Source organism: Panthera uncia, chromosome D4 (assembly GCF_023721935.1).
Source record: "Panthera uncia isolate 11264 chromosome D4, Puncia_PCG_1.0, whole genome shotgun sequence".
Lineage (NCBI taxonomy): Eukaryota > Metazoa > Chordata > Mammalia > Carnivora > Felidae > Panthera > Panthera uncia.
The window spans coordinates 12794721-12811527 of record NC_064807.1 but is presented as its reverse complement, the minus strand read 5'-3'; the positions used below and the strand labels follow the sequence as shown (position 1 = coordinate 12811527).

At 47.6% G+C, this 16807-nt stretch overlaps 1 long non-coding RNA gene across 1 annotated transcript; it reads right to left on the bottom strand.

Moving 5' to 3' along the window:
• Positions 1–14479: 14479 nt before the first annotated feature.
• LOC125933255 (uncharacterized) lies at positions 14480–16736 on the bottom strand. The gene is made up of 3 exons (XR_007460909.1): positions 16624–16736; positions 15470–15621; positions 14480–15069 (listed from the first exon to the last, which is right to left on the bottom strand). It is a non-coding gene; the product is annotated as an uncharacterized LOC125933255 (long non-coding RNA).
• Between the last annotated feature and the right edge of the window lie 71 nt (positions 16737–16807).

Below are 16807 nucleotides of genomic sequence, written 5' to 3'. Positions count from 1 at the left end.
GAGCCATCCAACTAACTGTCTGCTAGGCAGCTCCACGGACACCTCAGCTCAGCTCACCCAAAAGCCAATTCTTTGTCCTCGCCTACAGGTCTGTCCCACGGTTGTCCGAGCCAGAAACCTAGGGGACCTGCTTAGCCCCTCCTTTGCCCTTCTCCACCCAATCTGATTCCCAAGCCCTGTCAGTTTTTCATCTTAAACTTTTCAGAATCTGCCTACTTCTCTCCATCCTTTTACGACCATCCTATTCCAAGCTACTTTCTTCCCTTCTTCCCCTGGGCTCTTCTCTTCCTCTAAGCATGACTCCCTTCCGTTCATTCTTCAGAAAGCAGACAGAGTGGTATCCTAAAGTATAAATCTCTGTCTCCTTCCAGGCTAAAAATCTGAAGGGCTTGCCACTGCCCTCAGGATCAAGGCCATATGGATATCCACAGCTCTTTCCGACATGACCTCAGCTCTCCCCCAAGCTGCCCTTCTTTCGGTTTCTTACAGGAGCTTGTTCTCGCACCTCTGGACTTGGTACTTGCTATCCCCCCTTCCTGGAACATCCCTCCACCCTTTTCCCCTCCTTGCTTACCTCACTTCTCCTCAGCTTTGTTCTATCTCTCCCTGATGCTCCGACAGGGTGAGGGACCCCTGTTTCATTTGCTTTTGAAGCACCTTTTAATTCTCCTGTCAGAGCTTAGATCACAGGGTATTGCAACTGATTAGTTTCCTCCCCTTTTAGACCATAGGACTGGGGAGGCAGGTGTCATGGGTGTCCTACTCATCACTATAACCCTGCTGCCAAGTCCAGTGCTAGCATAGGGTGGAGGCCCAGTCTATTGAAGAATGAACGAGTGAATGAATGAATGAATGAATGACTTCCTTTATGAATAACTATAGGAAGTTACCTACGGGTAACTTTACTCAGGAAATGGATCCTTAAGAAGGACATTGTAGACAACAGTGGCAGGCAGGTGGGGAGGTATATCTGAAAGTGCCTCATCCGAAAGTGGGCCCTTCTTGGTCCCTAAAGGGCTGGAGCACAAGTCTGGGCTCCCTCTGAGGTCCCTCTGCTTCCTCTCCACATGACCACCCTAACTCCTGCAATGACAGGGCCACATTCTGATCCTGGCTATAATATAACTACCCTCCCCAAATCTGAAGGCCCTTCTCTGAACATCTTCTCCATTCCCTTTGTGTTGCTGGGCTCTTCAGGGCCAATGTGAGGACCGGTGTCTGCTTCCAGGAGCAGATAGATCCAGGAGCCTGACCCACCTAATGCTGAGTAAATTTCCCCTGCACCAATAAGTTCTAGAAAGAACAATGGAAGATTAATTTAATGATGGATAGGCCAGATGTACAAAAGCAAAGCAATAATATGTCAATTTTATGACAACCAATACACTCACCGGTCAGATCTGTTTCCCCCTTTAGGAGTGAGGGAGGAACATTACAAATCCGAGCTCAGGGCCAGGCGGGGGTGGGGGGTTTCTAATCAGACTCCCTAAGTTGGGAGAGCAGAACACCAATTTGTTGATTTCTCTGCTCTTGCTTTTGGAACCACTGGACTGTTTAGGGGAACTCTTAAGAACTTCCCTATCAGCACCATAACTAATTTGTGGTTTCCCAGGCAACTCCCTCATTGGTAAGTAATTCAAACTGTTGTAAACTTTGTGGTAGAGCATTCTGGCAACATAGTGGCCCTGGCATTTTCCTCTTCGCTCTCAGCTCCATTCTCCTCCCTTGAAGCTCGGCTGGGCAGGCCCAACCACATAATTTGCAGGGCCGATGCAAAAATAAAAATGCAAGACCCCTTGCTCGGAAAGTATGAAGAATTTCAAGACAGTGACAGCACGGGGTTTTTCGAGGGATGGGGCTTTGTGCAACCATACAGATCCAGTGTCCCTGATACTGGCCTTGCTTCTCTCAGTTGGAGCTGGATTCTGCAAACGACTTTTCCAGACTTCTTTGGCATCTTAATTCTGATTAGGTTCAGTCTGGGAGGCATTGGTGGATGGGAGGGGCGACTGGAAGGCAGGAAGGAAGAAAGCATTTGTATACTTCTCTTGCTTCCAGCTACATCTGCTGAAGCAGTGGGGCACCCTTTGTTTTCTCCAGAAGTTGCAACAGCGGGGTGACTATGGTTCCACCGTTCTGCAGGGACTCCGGTAGTGACCTCAGTGCTCTCAACCGCAAGCACAGTCATCAGCACTGTCAGCAGTGAATGTGTCCTGGGCTCTGGCAACACCCCCACCTTCTCCTCTTTGCTCCACAATCCGAAGGTTGGTAGTGGCTTCCTACAGTTACTAATCTAGGGGTTATCTCAACTTCCCCTTTCTGTTCCTTTAGCCCTTCCAACAATAATAATCATTCCCTAAATTAGGTCCCCTGATTGAAACAATTAGCATGGTTTCTATTCTCCCGATGGGATACCAGTTAACAGAGTAGCCAAATTCTAAAAATTACGTCTACCCATTGACCCAGTTATTCAGCTTCTAAGGATTTATACTCAGGGTATAACCAAGGAGTTGGAAAAGATCTAGCCAAAATACTGTTTATTACAGTGTTGTCTGTGGTGGCAAGAAGCCGGAAATAACCTAATTCTGAAATAGCCAACAATGCGCCCATTAACAATAATGAAATAAGAAAGACAAATATTAATGGAGCAGAATGTAATATAAAATCCAAAAAAGGACTCAAATATAAACAGAAATTTCGTGTATGGCTAAAGTGGTATCTCAAATCAATACATAGCAAGGGCAGTACAAGAAAGATAGTTACAGACCAATATCCCTCATGAACATAATGTAAAATTTCTTTACGAAGTATTAGCAAATAGAATCAAGAGATATATAAAAACGATAATAAATCATGACCAAGGGTGGTGGACTCCAGAAATGCAAGGTTGATTTCACGTTCAAAAATAAATTAATGTAATTCACTACATTAATAGAATAAAGGCCCTAAAGAAGCATATGACCATCCCCGTAGATATAGAAAAAGCAATTGTCAAAATTTAGGATAAAAAGTCTCACCCCACTAGGAATAGAAGGGTACTTTCTAAATGTGATAATGGGCATCTACAACCTACAGCTAATATCAGACTTAATGGTTATAGTTTCCTAGGCAACTCCATGCACTACAGAGTAGTTCAAATTGGCATCAACTTTATGGAGAGGAACATGGCAAGGCACAGCCAGCTGATTGTTTACCCATTTGCTGGTGGGTAAGATTAAGAACAAGGCAAAGAGATGCCCACAGCCCCTACTTTAAATCTTTTTTAATGTTTACTTATTTTTGAGAGAGAGACAGAGCACGAGCAGGGGAGGGGCGGAGAGAGAGGGAGACACAGAATCTGTCAGAATCAGGCTCCAGGCGCTGAGCTGTCAGTGCAGAGCCCCATGCGGGCTCGAACTCACAAACTGCGAGATCATGACCTGAGCCGAAGTCGGACACTTAACCAGCTGAGCCACCAGGCACCCCCCATGACCACCCCTACTTTAGACAACATTTTACTAGAACTTTTGCTTAGTACAGTGAGGTAAGAAGAAGAAAGAGAAGGCATAAAGCTCAGAAAAGAAGAAAAAAACCTGTCATTATTCAGAGATAACATGACTACACATGTAAAAAAATGAGATCAACACCTGGGGTGGGAATAACTGAATATCACTCGGAGAAAAGTTAAATGGGGTACACACTTCACAAATTACACCAGGAAAAAATTTTAAATAGATCAATAAAATCATAAAGGGCTCTAGAGAAAGCCGTGAGATAATTAATAATAAGAATATGGAAGGCCTTTCTAATTATGAAAATGACATCTAGAAGTATAGAAAACTGAAAAATACAACAACCACAAAAAAAATTTCTGCATAGCACAAACAATCAGCAAAGTTAAAAAGCAGATGATGGGTTGGGGAAAATATTTGGATCCTTACTCACAGATAAAAGGCTAATGTCCTAATATAGAAAGACTCTATAGGGGAAAAGCTTACAGTCTGAATGAAAAAGGGTAATGGCTATGGATTAAAAATAGAAATAGCAAAAGCTATCAAACATATGAAAAGATATTCAACCTCACCTATAATGAGAGAGGTTGAAAATTAAAAGCACCCTGAAAGGGACTCCTGGGTGGCTCAGTCAGTTGAGCGTCTGACTCTAAATTTCGGCTCAGGTCATGATCTCACAGTTTCATGGGTTTGAGCCCCTCATTGGGCTCTGTACTGATGGCATAGAACCTGCTTGAGATTCTCTCTCCCCTTCTCTCTCTGCCCCTCCCCCACTCACACTCTCTCTTTCTCAAAAGAATAATAAAAAAAAGCACCCTGAAGTATTATTTTTATCAATCAGATTGATTGATAAAAGATCAGAAACGTTTTTAACCCACTCATTGATGAGAATGTGGGGAAACGGGTACTTCTATGCACTCACTCATAGGCATGTAGAAATTGGTACAAACGTTGGGGACAGCAATTTGACATCTTTCAGAATTACAAGAACAGGTTATCTTTTAATCCGGCATTTCATTTCAAGAACCTCATCCCACAGCTGCATTGCCCCAATGCAAAAGAGGGTTATTTATGGTAATAAGTTTTTGAATTCCAAAAGACTCAAAGTAACCAAAAAACTGAGCAGCAGGGAACTTGTTAAATAAAGGTACATTTATATCAGAATTCTATGGCAGCCCTTAAACATGAAGAACCTATATGTATTGATTTGTAGTGATCCTCCAGATATATTAAGCTAATAAGGTACAGAGCACTGTTAGGATATTAACCATTTGTGTACAAGGTGAGCAAGATACATGTATTTGCTTGGATATACATAAAATAGGAAGGATTTACCCCCCCCAAAAAAAGGTGGGGAGTAATACATAGTTGTTTCTGATAGCTAAGGGACAGGGTTGGGAAAGAGATTTTTCATTATATAGCCTTTTATATTTTTTTAATTGAACCACGTGAATGCTTACTTATTCAAAAGATATATTCTCGTTTTCAATACCGTAGAAGAACATAATGAGGAATATGGAAAACATCCACAGAAAATTGCTAGCTGAATATGAGATTTAAAAAGTAGAGCCTGGGGGCGCCTGGGTGGCGCAGTCGGTTAAGCGTCGGACTTCAGCCAGGTCACGATCTCGCGGTCCGTGAGTTCGAGCCCCGCGTCAGGCTCTGGGCTGATGGCTCGGAGCCTGGAGCCTGTTTCCGATTCTGTGTCTCCCTCTCTCTCTGCCCCTCCCCCGTTCATGCTCTGTCTCTCTCTGTCCCAAAAATAAATAAAAAACGTCGAAAAAAAATTAAAAAAAAAAAAAAAAAGTAGAGCCTCATCTCACTTTTATTTGTTTAAAATGTAGAGATGTGTGGAGGTGCCTGGTGGCTCAGTTGGTGAAGCATCCAACCGGTTCAGTTCATGATCTAATGGTTCATGGGTTTAAGCACCACATCGGACTCTGTGTGGACAGCTTGAAGCCTGGAGCCTGCTGGGGATTCTATGTCTGTCTGTCTGTCTGTCTGTCTGTCTCTCTCTCTCTCTCTGCCCCTCCCTCACTCACACTCCATCTATCTCTTTCAAAAATAAATAAAACATTAAAAACATAAATAGACAAAATAAAATGTAGAGATGTGTGTACTTGAGTTCACTTATGCCGTCTTACGCATCCATTTGGGATCCGCCTGAGATGTGGACAGACTTTACTCCCAGAATTTGGGACTTTTCCTCCCGCGCTCTTTTCTCGAGTTTCTTCCCTTACTTTCCAGCCCTTGTGGTCACTCTAAAACGTATCCTGTGGCCCTTCAAGCCAATAATGCTGTTGGCTTTCTATGAATATTTTTAACTATTTTAAATGGCACAAATTAGGACGTCAAATTAGGACCCCCATGTCAAAATCCATAATAGACAGGAAATTCTCAGGTCATTCCCATCTTCCAAATGCCAACTATCTGTGTGCTTTGGTTCACCCTTCAGGGGCCTCAGGTGATTGTTGTTTATATTTTGTCCAGAGTCTATTGCTGCCATCTATAAGGATTGCTGCAGCAAGAGCTTCCTCAAGCTTCCCACTGGACGTGGGCCCAAGAAAGATTGCTGGCTTTCTACTTTCTGGGTGCCTGGGAAGAGCGTGCTTCCGGCTCCCCTTACAGCTGGGATGGTGACATGAGATGTAAGTAGAAATTATGACTTGAGTGTTCCAAAGGGTGGCTGTGCCATCAACCTGGGTCCCAAATTAATAGAGACCCCAGCCAATCCTTGTTTAAAATGCATTGAATTTAAAATGCAAGAAACAAATCTATCGCACCATGCTGCCTCTTTTATACAAATATGCCCAGCATCTTCACAAGTGGCCAAAATACCCCGGGGCAAGCCTTGACTATGTCCTTGCCTATCACCCTCACCCTTTCTTCAGCACCAGTCTAGAGTAGGGGAAGGGACCTATGTGTCCCCTCTTACTCCCACACACAAACTCAGGTGCCATCTGGAGATGTCACAAGCCACCGTGCATCTCCACAGCTTACCTGCCGCCACAGCAGAAAGAACTCACTCTTGGCCTGACAGCTTATTTACAGGGACACAGTAATGGAGAGAGTAGGAACACGAGCTCTGGACTCAAGAGTCCTGAGCTCAAATCCTAGCTTTGCCACGGTGGGAGCTTGGCTTTTCCACTTACCCTCTCTGAACGTTAACTTCCTCACCTATAAACCAGGAGTGCTAAGACCACACAGTGCATTTTGGGGTACCTGACATATAGTTAGCCAGAGTTCAAAACAAATTTTTTTGGGCTGCTTATCCTCTGTTTAGTCAACACTCAGCAAATTTTACTGAAAGCGTATTAACTGCCAGGCCCTGTTCTAGACACTAAGAATACTCCAGCCAAAAAATAAAAAAGAATAAAAATTTAAAACAGAATACATCAGCCAGCAAAACAGTTTGTATTTAGCAGGAGACAGGGAAGAAACAGCAAATATAATAAATAAGCAAAATGTGTAGCAGATCAGCATATGATAAGTGACACAGAAAAAAAAGAAAATGTAGACAAGGGCAATCACAGGAGTAGTAGAAGAGCCAGGGCAGGTCACTTTTTTTTTTAATGTTTATTTATTTTCAGAGAGAGTGTGTGTATGCACAAGTCGGGGAGGATCAGAGAAAGAGAGAGAGAGAGAAAATCACAAGCAGGCTTACCACTGTCAGCACAGAGACCCCTCATGAGGCTCGAACCCATGAAGCATGAGCTCATGGCTGGAGCCGAAATCAAGAGTCGCTCGCTCAACTGAGTGAGCCATCCAGGTGCCCAGTGCGGACCACTTTTAGAGGGGGAGAGCTGAGCAAAGGCTTGGAGCAGGTGAGGGAGTGAACCATGCAGACCCCTCTTGGAGAAGAGGTTCCAGGTAGAAGAAAGAGCCGTGACAAATAAAGTGGAAGTGTGGCTCGTAAGTTCCCTAATAAGCAAGGTGGGCAGAGTGGCCGCAGCAGAGCGGGGGTGGGGTGCAAACAAGAGAGGAAATCAGAGAGTCACTTTTCAGGCAGATGGAATGGGCCTCGTCCCCATCCCCATTGCAAGCACTTGGACAGTTACTCCTAGGGAGACGGGGGTCTCTGGGGAGTTTTGAGCAGAGCAGTGATGTGACTTGATATGTACAGCAGGAAGAGCACTCTAGCAGTTGTGCTGAGAAAAGAAGGAGGGCAAGGTGGGAGCTAGAAGGCTACTGCAGTTAGCAACACAAGAGAGGAAGGTGGTGGAGGAAGTGATGACAGGGGCCAGATTCTGGATACGTCTGTAAAATATAGCTGAGGGGAGTTCCTGATGGATTAGCTGTGGGGTATACATAAAGAGCATAATTAAGGATAACTCCTCGGTTTTTGGCCTGAGCAAGCAGAAGCACTGGAATGCCCTTCTCTAAGATAGGAGGGCTTTGTTATGGAGCCCTTGAGGGGAGAAATAATCAATAGTCCAATCCTAATATGTTAAGTTTGAAATGCCTGTTAGATAACTCAAGTGGAAATGATGAGTAGACAGCTGGAGAGTCAAGTGTGGGATTCAAGAGCGAGGTTTGGACAGAAGATAAAAAATTGAAGTCATGGAGGCCTGGGTGGCTCAGTCAATTAAGCCTCCAACTCTTGATCTCAGCTCAGGCCTTGATCTCAGGGTCATGAGCTCGAGCCCCGTGCAGGGTGTGAAGCCTACTTAAGCAAACAAAAATGGAAGTTATTGGCAGACAGAAGTTAAGGATTCCATCATCAAGAGAATGAGCATAGGTGGAGACAAGAGCCAAAGAACAGGGCCGTGGGGCACCCCAATGTTTAGAGAGCCAGGAGAAGAACTGAAAACAGCAAAGGAGATGAAGAGAGAATTAAACTCCTTTCCCCTCCTTAAACAGTTTCTTCTCTTTGCTTCTCAGATGCCATATTTTTCTGTTTCCCTCGTACTTTCCTGGCCCACTCCTTAGACTTCTTTGCTTCCAGCTGCATGAAGGGAAATACCTAATAGATGCAGTAGGATTGGGGTCATTTGAGACCTTGCCAAGAGCGATTTTGGTGGCCCAAGGACAGTGAAAGTTGGATTGGCATGAGATCAAGAGAGAATAAGAAGCATAGACATACAGGCAACTTTGAGATGTTTGTTGCCAAGAAAAAAATGGCAAAAGGGTAATATTGGAGGGGGAACTGGGGGCTAAGGAGATACATATATTTACATACTTCTACATATAAAGGAAGGAAGGAGTATATCATGTTTCTGTATCAACGTGAATTATTTAGGAGAGGGGGACAACCAATGAGGAGAAGACGAGATAATTTCAGGAGAGACCACTTAAATAGTCAAGAGGGGAAGGGATCATGGTGCCAAGTAGAAGGGCAGGGACACTCCTCTCATGTGACAGGAAGGAAGGCAGAGTCAGAGGCAGGTAGGGTGGAAGCCATGGCCATGGGAAGATGAGGCAGTTCTTGTGAAATTGCTTGTATTTTTTATTTTCCCAGTGATTAAGAAGCAAGGTTTTCAGCTCCGGGTGAGGAAGGGGAGAGGTGGGGGGGGGGGGTGTTTGAGGATAGAAGGTGTCATTTCAGAGTGTGGGACAGGAAGCCGACTAGGGAAATGCAGAAGGGCAGTGTTGAGAGCCCACCTGAGATTTAGGATCAGAGAGCTAGTGACAACAGACAGCACAGTTGTCTTTTTCCAGTGTGTTAAGCCGGACAGACTCAGGGTTTTGCCGGGTGGGTGGCCCCAGGAAGAAGAAAGTGAGGGGTGTGGATGATACAGTGATAGAGGATAGACCATGAGATCTAAGCTGGATAGGAGGGATGTGAGAATCTAAGGGCAATGAAGAACGGTGAAAAAGTAGGTTGAAGGTCAAACTAAGGTGAAAGAATGGCTTAAATGGGGTTATTAGACTAAATAAGGTGGCAAGGAAAGACGTGTTGGTCAGGGAACATGACACGTGAAATGAAAATAGCAGCGGTGGTGCTGTTACTTAGAGGTGAAAAAGGTCCAGGGAACCTGTAGGACAAAGGCCCAAGGCAGGGCGGAGGGGGCAAATGGTTACAGTGTATGTACTGGGGTCTCAGGTCCTTATTCCACCAGGCTGCTAAATTCCCCAAAAATGTTAACAGGGGTGGGGTGGAGGGGGACTGCCCTGAGTCAGGTACAGAATAAGCAGCAGATGGTGTAGTCTGATGGGTGGGATAGTCCCAGCAGCTGGGGGTTGAGGCTGTGTGGACAGGGGAGAGCTAGTCTGCCTTGAGTAAGATTCGCCAGCGTGGGTGCACCTGTTCTGTTGTGAATTCCACTCTCTAGTATCTCAGTAAGCCTCTTTCCCTCCTTGAGCAGCTGAGAGGCCAGTCAGGGTGAGAGATTTATTCAGGGTCATGGGGTCGGAAGGAAACCACCAAACCTCCAGGGCGTGCATTCCCCCTTCCCTTCTACCAAAATACCAAAGCTGTGTTTTGGATAGTTAAAAGAACATTTAAAATGCCCATGTTTGTTTCTGCCTCTGTACAACGTTGATGCTGCGGAGGACAGGGAGCTGGTAACCATGGCAGTGAAGCAGAGAGCTGTGGTGAAGAGGTGGCTTTTAAACGGGGGGTGAACTTCAGGCAGGCGGCACCCACAGCTCACCCTCATGGCCTCCTGGAGCTCTTTGTTCACTCAGCTCACTTAGGAAGACAGGATGAATTCTTCGCTGCTGGGAAACAAGCTTTGAAAGAGAAGGTTTTGTTGGCCTGGACTCCATAAAGAGAGGGTGTGTCCCTGGGAGCGGGCTTTAGGGGCTCTGCCTGAAAACCTTGGTCAGCAGGGAACTTTGGGTGCCCCGTTCTAACCAGGACAGGCTGTGATGGCAGATAAGACAGCCCCGCAGCATCCTGGATGCCGAGTTCTTACACACTGTCAGTTCTCTCACTAGCCATCTCTGGACAGGTGGCCACTCATGGGGGTGGCCCAGAGCCCTAGCCAAAAGGGCAGCCAGGCAGGGCCCCCACAGGATGATATCTGCTGCCAAGAGGAGAGAGGAAAAGGGCGGCAAGGATAGAGGCTGTCACCTCTTCCACATTCCTGGATGGGGAGCCCCAAAAGCCTTTCTTTCCAGGGCCAAGTGCCCCAAGTGGACCCAGGTCAAAGCAAGGCAAGGCAGGGCCAGGCAGGGCAAACCCAGGCCACAGCTCGGCGGGTCCAGGGAAGTCTCATGACTGCAGTGTTTTCCTGCAGGTTTCCCAGCTGCTCCGGGGCGGGAGGCAGCGTGGGGCGGTGGGGGCGAGGAGGAGGGAGGGCGAAGAGGAGCAGGGAAGTAAACAGGCGACTAGAGAGAGAGCCAGTTCCCTGTGTTCAGAGAACACCAGCCGCCTCCGGTCCCCGGTGGGTGGTTGTATGTGTGGAAATGAAACCGGGAGGGGAAGGGAGAGAGGGAAGGGTAAGCTGTTATCCACCCACCTCGCTTTTTCCCGCCCCTCCAGCCCACTCCTCTCTGGGGTGAGGGGGTGGGAGGGGGACGTTCACGGAGCGCCCACCCCCAAGTGCGCGTCGCTGGTTCAGCATTCTGTGAATCAGACACTGTCTCAGCAGCTCGTCACCTGCGCTCAGGAGGGGAACAGGGGGGCGGCCTTGGGACTTGGGAGAGGGGAGGTTGGGTAAGTGGAAGAGCCACTACTGGCCTGAGCGCCGGGTGACGCCCGGGGCTGGGAAGAAGGGCTACCTCCACCAGCACCTGCACACATCCCGACCCGGCCCCCGGGACACCGGGCCAGAGGGGGTGGGACGGTGGCTTGGGGGCACAACTTAAGCTGGAATTGGCAGCAGGGGAGGGGACAGGAGTGTACGGCCGCGGGAAGCGAGGGGGTGCAGAGCCGGCGCGGGGCGAGCTGCTGCCCGCCTCCTGCCCGCGCGGGGTTACACGAGGTAACTGCGAGCCGGGAGGAGGAGGGAGGCGGCGGGGGCCGCGGGCCGGGGTGTCTGGCGCTCGTTGGACAAAGAGATGATGAAACGTGAGCGCTATATTTACCAAGGGGGTGGAGACCGGGCGGGGGGGGGGGGTGGTAAAAAGGACAAACTGTTCCACAACAACCACAGGAAACACAGCCCATCTGACTCACCGGGAGGGCCGCTCCGACCCCCTCGCGGGCTTAGCCCCGAGGCAGGCGCGAGGCTGGGAGGCTGGAGGGCGCGGATGCCCCGGGGCAAATCCACCCGGGGCGCTAAGGCTGGGGGTTTGGGTTGATTTACATAAAAAAGACACCTTAGATCCCAGGGTTGCGTGCGTGCGTGCGTGCGCACGTGTGTGTGTGTGTGTGTGTGTGTGTGTGTGTGTGTGTGTGGCTTTTGTGAGGCAGGAGAGAGCGCGGAATGGCAGGAATGCTTCCTAACCCCGTGGCCCGACCGTCGCGGGAGAGACTGCCTGCAAACTCTGCGAACACGATTCCTGCAAAGTCATCTCCTCCCGCACAGCCGGGCGGGCCGGCCCGCCCCGCCCGCGGACAGCAGCACCCGCCTCCCTGCTCTCCCCTCGCTCCCGCCCCAGCCCTGCTCGCGGCGCGCAGAGTTGGGGTGCGGTGCGGCTATGTTTAGAAGCTTATGTCATCCCGACACCCTACTCTGCAGTGCTCCCAGGGGAGCCCGCAGGGCAGGTTTTCCTCTTCTTCGCGGGCGTGGGGGATGGGGAAGGTGCCTCTACCCGCCCCACCCCCGCCAACACACACACATACGCACCTACCCAACCCCGAAGAGTTAAAAAGAAAAAATGCAACCCCATAAGTTATGAAACAGGGTGGTGGGGGCGGTGCGCGCCAGCGGAGGGCGCAAACCCAAGGGCTTGGGCCTCGAGGGGCCGACAGCCGGCCCCCGCCCCCTCCAGCCTTCCCCACCTCCCGCCTGGGTGCGGGGGCTAATTTCAAGGTTAGCTCACGTGGGCGCGGGCGCCCGGAGCTCCTTGCACGAGTTTGGGGCGGGTTCCTCATCCCCCAATCTAGGGCAGTTTGTTCAACTGCAGTAAAGGGAGCTTGATGTTCCAGCAGGGAAGGGATTTCTGAGAACTGGGGCTGTCCTCAGATGAACTCGGCTCCTCCGGCTGCCGCTGCGGCGGCCGCCTGCGGAAGACTTTTTAAAAGGGCGATGCCAGGCCGGGGCGCGCAGCCCGCAAGTGGCTGAGCCGCCCGCCAGTCTGCGGCCGGAGCCGAGAGCCCGCCCCCGAGCGCGGGTGATGCACGGTGCGCCGCGCAGGGCCTCTCGGCGCGCGGGGGGCTGCAAGCTAAACTTATCCTCCTGCATATGTATGAACGTGTGGCCTTTCTGCTCGGCAAAGGAGAGGCCTGGAGTTTTGCGGAAGGCTGCTAAGTGGAGCGAGAGCAAAGTAGAACGTCGTGCAAGTTTTCGCGCGGGCCTGAGCCCCCTCCACCCCTCACCCCCTCCTCCCTCTCCAGCCCTTGGGAGTTAACCCACGTTAGGGCCTCAGGCGTCTGGGCAGACAGGTCTTCACCTAATTGTATTTCAATTTCAGAACACTGCCTTTGCTCGAAGCCAGATCCCTTCAGCCCCGCCTCCCCCTCCCCAAACCGTCTCCCCCTCCCCAAACCTTCAGCCGCCTTCCCCTGATTCCCCAGCTTTCACTAAAATGAACACGGCTTTGCCCCAGATACGTGCCGTGCCGTGTGCCTAGGTGGAGTCGCTGAAAGCCTAAGGGCCTGGGTCCTGAAAGATGTCTGGATCCAGCCCAGAGTGAGGTCCGACACGTGATCCCCCTACCCCCAGCGGGCCATCTGTTCTCCTTCCTCCCCGCCTGGAGGCAGGCAGCTCTGCCCAGCACCTTCCACGCCTCCCAGCAGGAAAGAGTGAGAAAAGCCAGAGTTGGCGGAACCCACTACACACCGAGTACAGTTCTTTAACCTAAACCTCCCTGGGCCTTGGACAGAGATGAGACTAGGCAGAATGAATTTTAGATTAAGCCCCAGGTGATTAGCTCCACCCGGTGAGCGGGGGAAACTCTACCCAGGGCTAAGTTTGGATTAAAAATCTCCTGGGGAGGTGACGGAATGGGCTGTGTTCCCCCTGGAAATACCTCAGTTGGCGCTAGGGTGGAAAATTTGCACAAACCAGCTTGCAGAAAGAAAAGGAGAGACTATGCAATTAAGGAATAAAGACTATAAGGGATTCGGACAAATTTATATTTGTGCCTGCTATCCCATTAAATATTGATTTAATTTAAATATTGATTGCCATAAAGACCTGTTTGTAGATGCACAGCAGAAACGCTGTTTAAAGAACCCAAGTCTTGCCCAGCTTTTCTCATTATTTGGGGGGGGGGGGTCCCTACAGAATCTGGAGTTTGTAAGGGACTATGGAGATGTATGCATCTAATCCCGTGAATTCACAGATGAGGAAAGAGCTCTAAGAGGTTGCCTGGGGTCACACAGCTCATCTCAGGCCCTGGGAGGTGGGTTCTCTGCCCCAAACTGGCCTAAACACGTGCTCAAATAATCAGTTCTCTGTAGGCACTATCTCTTCTAGAGGTGATAATGATAATTATTTCAGGATGCACAGAAAATAAAGACTTTGAGCTACAGGCCCATAAACCACTGTTCTCAAGAACTTGAATAATAAATCCAAGCCTTAGACAGAATATAGAGAGGAAAACACATACTTATAAACTAGAAGCACAGTTACAGTCTTTGAATTCCCGTGCTCCTCCCCATTGGTTTGTGTGGATTTGAAATGTGTATTTACAAAGATTAAATTGGGGGAAAACAGACCTCTCATATTTATGTGGCATAATATATATTTTCCTGGTGAATTATTCATTGTAATTAGGAATGATTCATATTAATTTGGGATAATTTACTTTCCCAGAATTTAATTGGGACAACCACATGCTGGCAAAACCGTGTAAGCTGATTTTAATCATAAAACTATTATAATACACATCCCAATACGGCAAGGAGACCTTGTTGTTAAATTACACACACACACATCCTGATGTTGGAATTATTACCTGTAATATATATTATTTTGTGATATATATGTGTTTGTTTTTAACATATAAGCCTCAGTGAGGCTAGACTGTCTTTTCATTTCTGTATTCCTCCATACCTAGCTCCCTGAAAGAAACATAGGGATCTGGAGCAGAAATGAGTGGGAAAAGAGATAAAGGGGAAAGCATTCTATAATTCTAGAATTTCTGGGTTAAAAAAGCTATTCTAAAGCAAAGCAGCAGATACACTTATAAATATCTGAGAGAAAGTCATGTGTGCGAAATCTCGATTTTCTTTCATTACTTTCTTTTATAACTCTGAAATGACTGAGTTGGAAGAATTCAGGGGTTATGTCCAGTCCAAACAAAATTAAATTAAAGATAATTAATTAAAGAGAAGAAGACCAGAAGTAAGGGAGGGGAAGGTTTGTATTTTTAAAAAAACTATGATGGTTGATTCATTCAAGTTCCTTGATTACAATGTCCAAGGAAAGATGCAGGTTTTCCTTCGTATCTAGAATAATCCCAGTGTTAACTCTAGGGCTATCTGAAGGTGCCCAGTGCAATGTCAGTTCATGCAAATCCAAGAGACTGTACAGGTAGTCATCATGGAGACCGTGGAGAGATCCCACTGGTATTTGTGCCGGACCTTAAAGAAGCAAGCAAAGGTGCAATTACTAAATGATCATGTATCCTTGGGGACAGAGTTTGTCCCAGAAAAATTATGAAGTAGGCAAACTCCCCTGTGCTTCAGTGAATTCTTTTCTAAAATTAAGGGAATTGGAATTCAAGAACTCTAAGACGGCTTCACTTTTACACACCATGATGCACCTACTTTACCAAGATGGTGATGATGATAGTCTTGGTTGACCGCCACCCCCTTTCCATACTTCCTTTTCCATATAGTCAACCAATATCTTCTGTACCGCTTCAAAAGCAAAGTCAAAGTAAACTACACTGGCCTTCAAGCTGGGAGGGTTAATTTGGGACTCTGCCTTTAGAGACCACAAAACTGGTGTTAGTTTTTCCCAACCCTTCACCAAGGCTACCAGACAGTGGGGCCATGGTTGGACTTCAGTGGATCTGCATCACAGAGAGGCAGGCACCTTTCACACCCAGTGAGGACAATCAATGTGTTTTTAACCAGTTGTGCTGATGGCAAGCCTCCTGAAGAGCCATGAGTCCTAGATTCCTTTCTCACCTATCAAGATGGAAAACAACTGTCAACCATTCAGAGGGAGAGGCAAACTGAGTTAATCAGACTCCAAGACCCATGCTAATCATTGATCAAGTAATGCCACAGTTTTCAATGGCTAAGGATCTCTGGCTTGTTCCAGTTCTTAAGAATCTGTTTAGCACAGTTAATATTTCACAAAATCGAAGAGCTCAGATGTTGGAAAGCCCAAAGGGCTTGGAATCATTAGATTTATTGTTTCAGTTGAGCTCTGTCACTATCTACCTGATAAGGTAGACAGGTCACTTCTCTGTGTTTCCCTCTCCACATTTGTAAAGTGAGGGAAGAGAGAGAAGCCCCGAAAACAGTTCAGGGGTCTGAGGAAAGAAAATGAGCTACGAATGATGTTTTTAAAAATTATACAAATGAAGGATTTTTTTGTTTTGTTTTGGTCTCCATTTAATTGAAGGTGGGTTACAGTAGCTTCAAAACAAACCAAAATAGCTCACCTAGAATAAATTGCGCTAGGGAAGGAGAGGAATGGTAGGTATCACAAAAGCAAAGTTGGGGGTGTTTCAGTGTAAGAATAGTGAGACGGAAAAAGACTGGTTTAAACGGAACTTTTGTCAGCTCAGCATTTTAAAAATGAATTAGTCATCATTAATGCACTGGATAGAAGGATTATTAAAAAATCTGCCCAAAAGTATGCTGCATCTCAAAACTGAAAAAAAAAAAAAAAAAAAGAAAGAAAAAGAAAAGAAAAAAGAGAAATGATCCTTTCTCATTTGCGTTTCTTCTTGGGCAACCTGTCCTGACATACTTAGATTTAAAAAAATATATTGATTCACATTGCATTTATTCGTCACCCCTGCCTTCCCATACATATCACACTTTTACTACCAGCAGCACAAAATAACAGGGATGTTGTCCACTTCCACTACGGCTCCCGCGTTCACAAGTGTGGAGCGCTAGCTTTCGGAACGCCCTTCTGATTGGCTGGGCCCATGTCAGTGACATCAACCAACTTACTTTTGATTGGAAGGCTGGTTGCTGGGACTCTAGCGTTTGCAGGAAGTCACTTAACTGTTTGCGAGCTGGAAAACCGAGCCTGAAGTTTTCTTTTGTCACGAGGACGAGCGCCAGTGACTAGGGAAGGTGTGCGCCACGGCCCCGGCCCCGCCAGCTGGACCTCGAGCCGGGAGGCCCGGGGAGG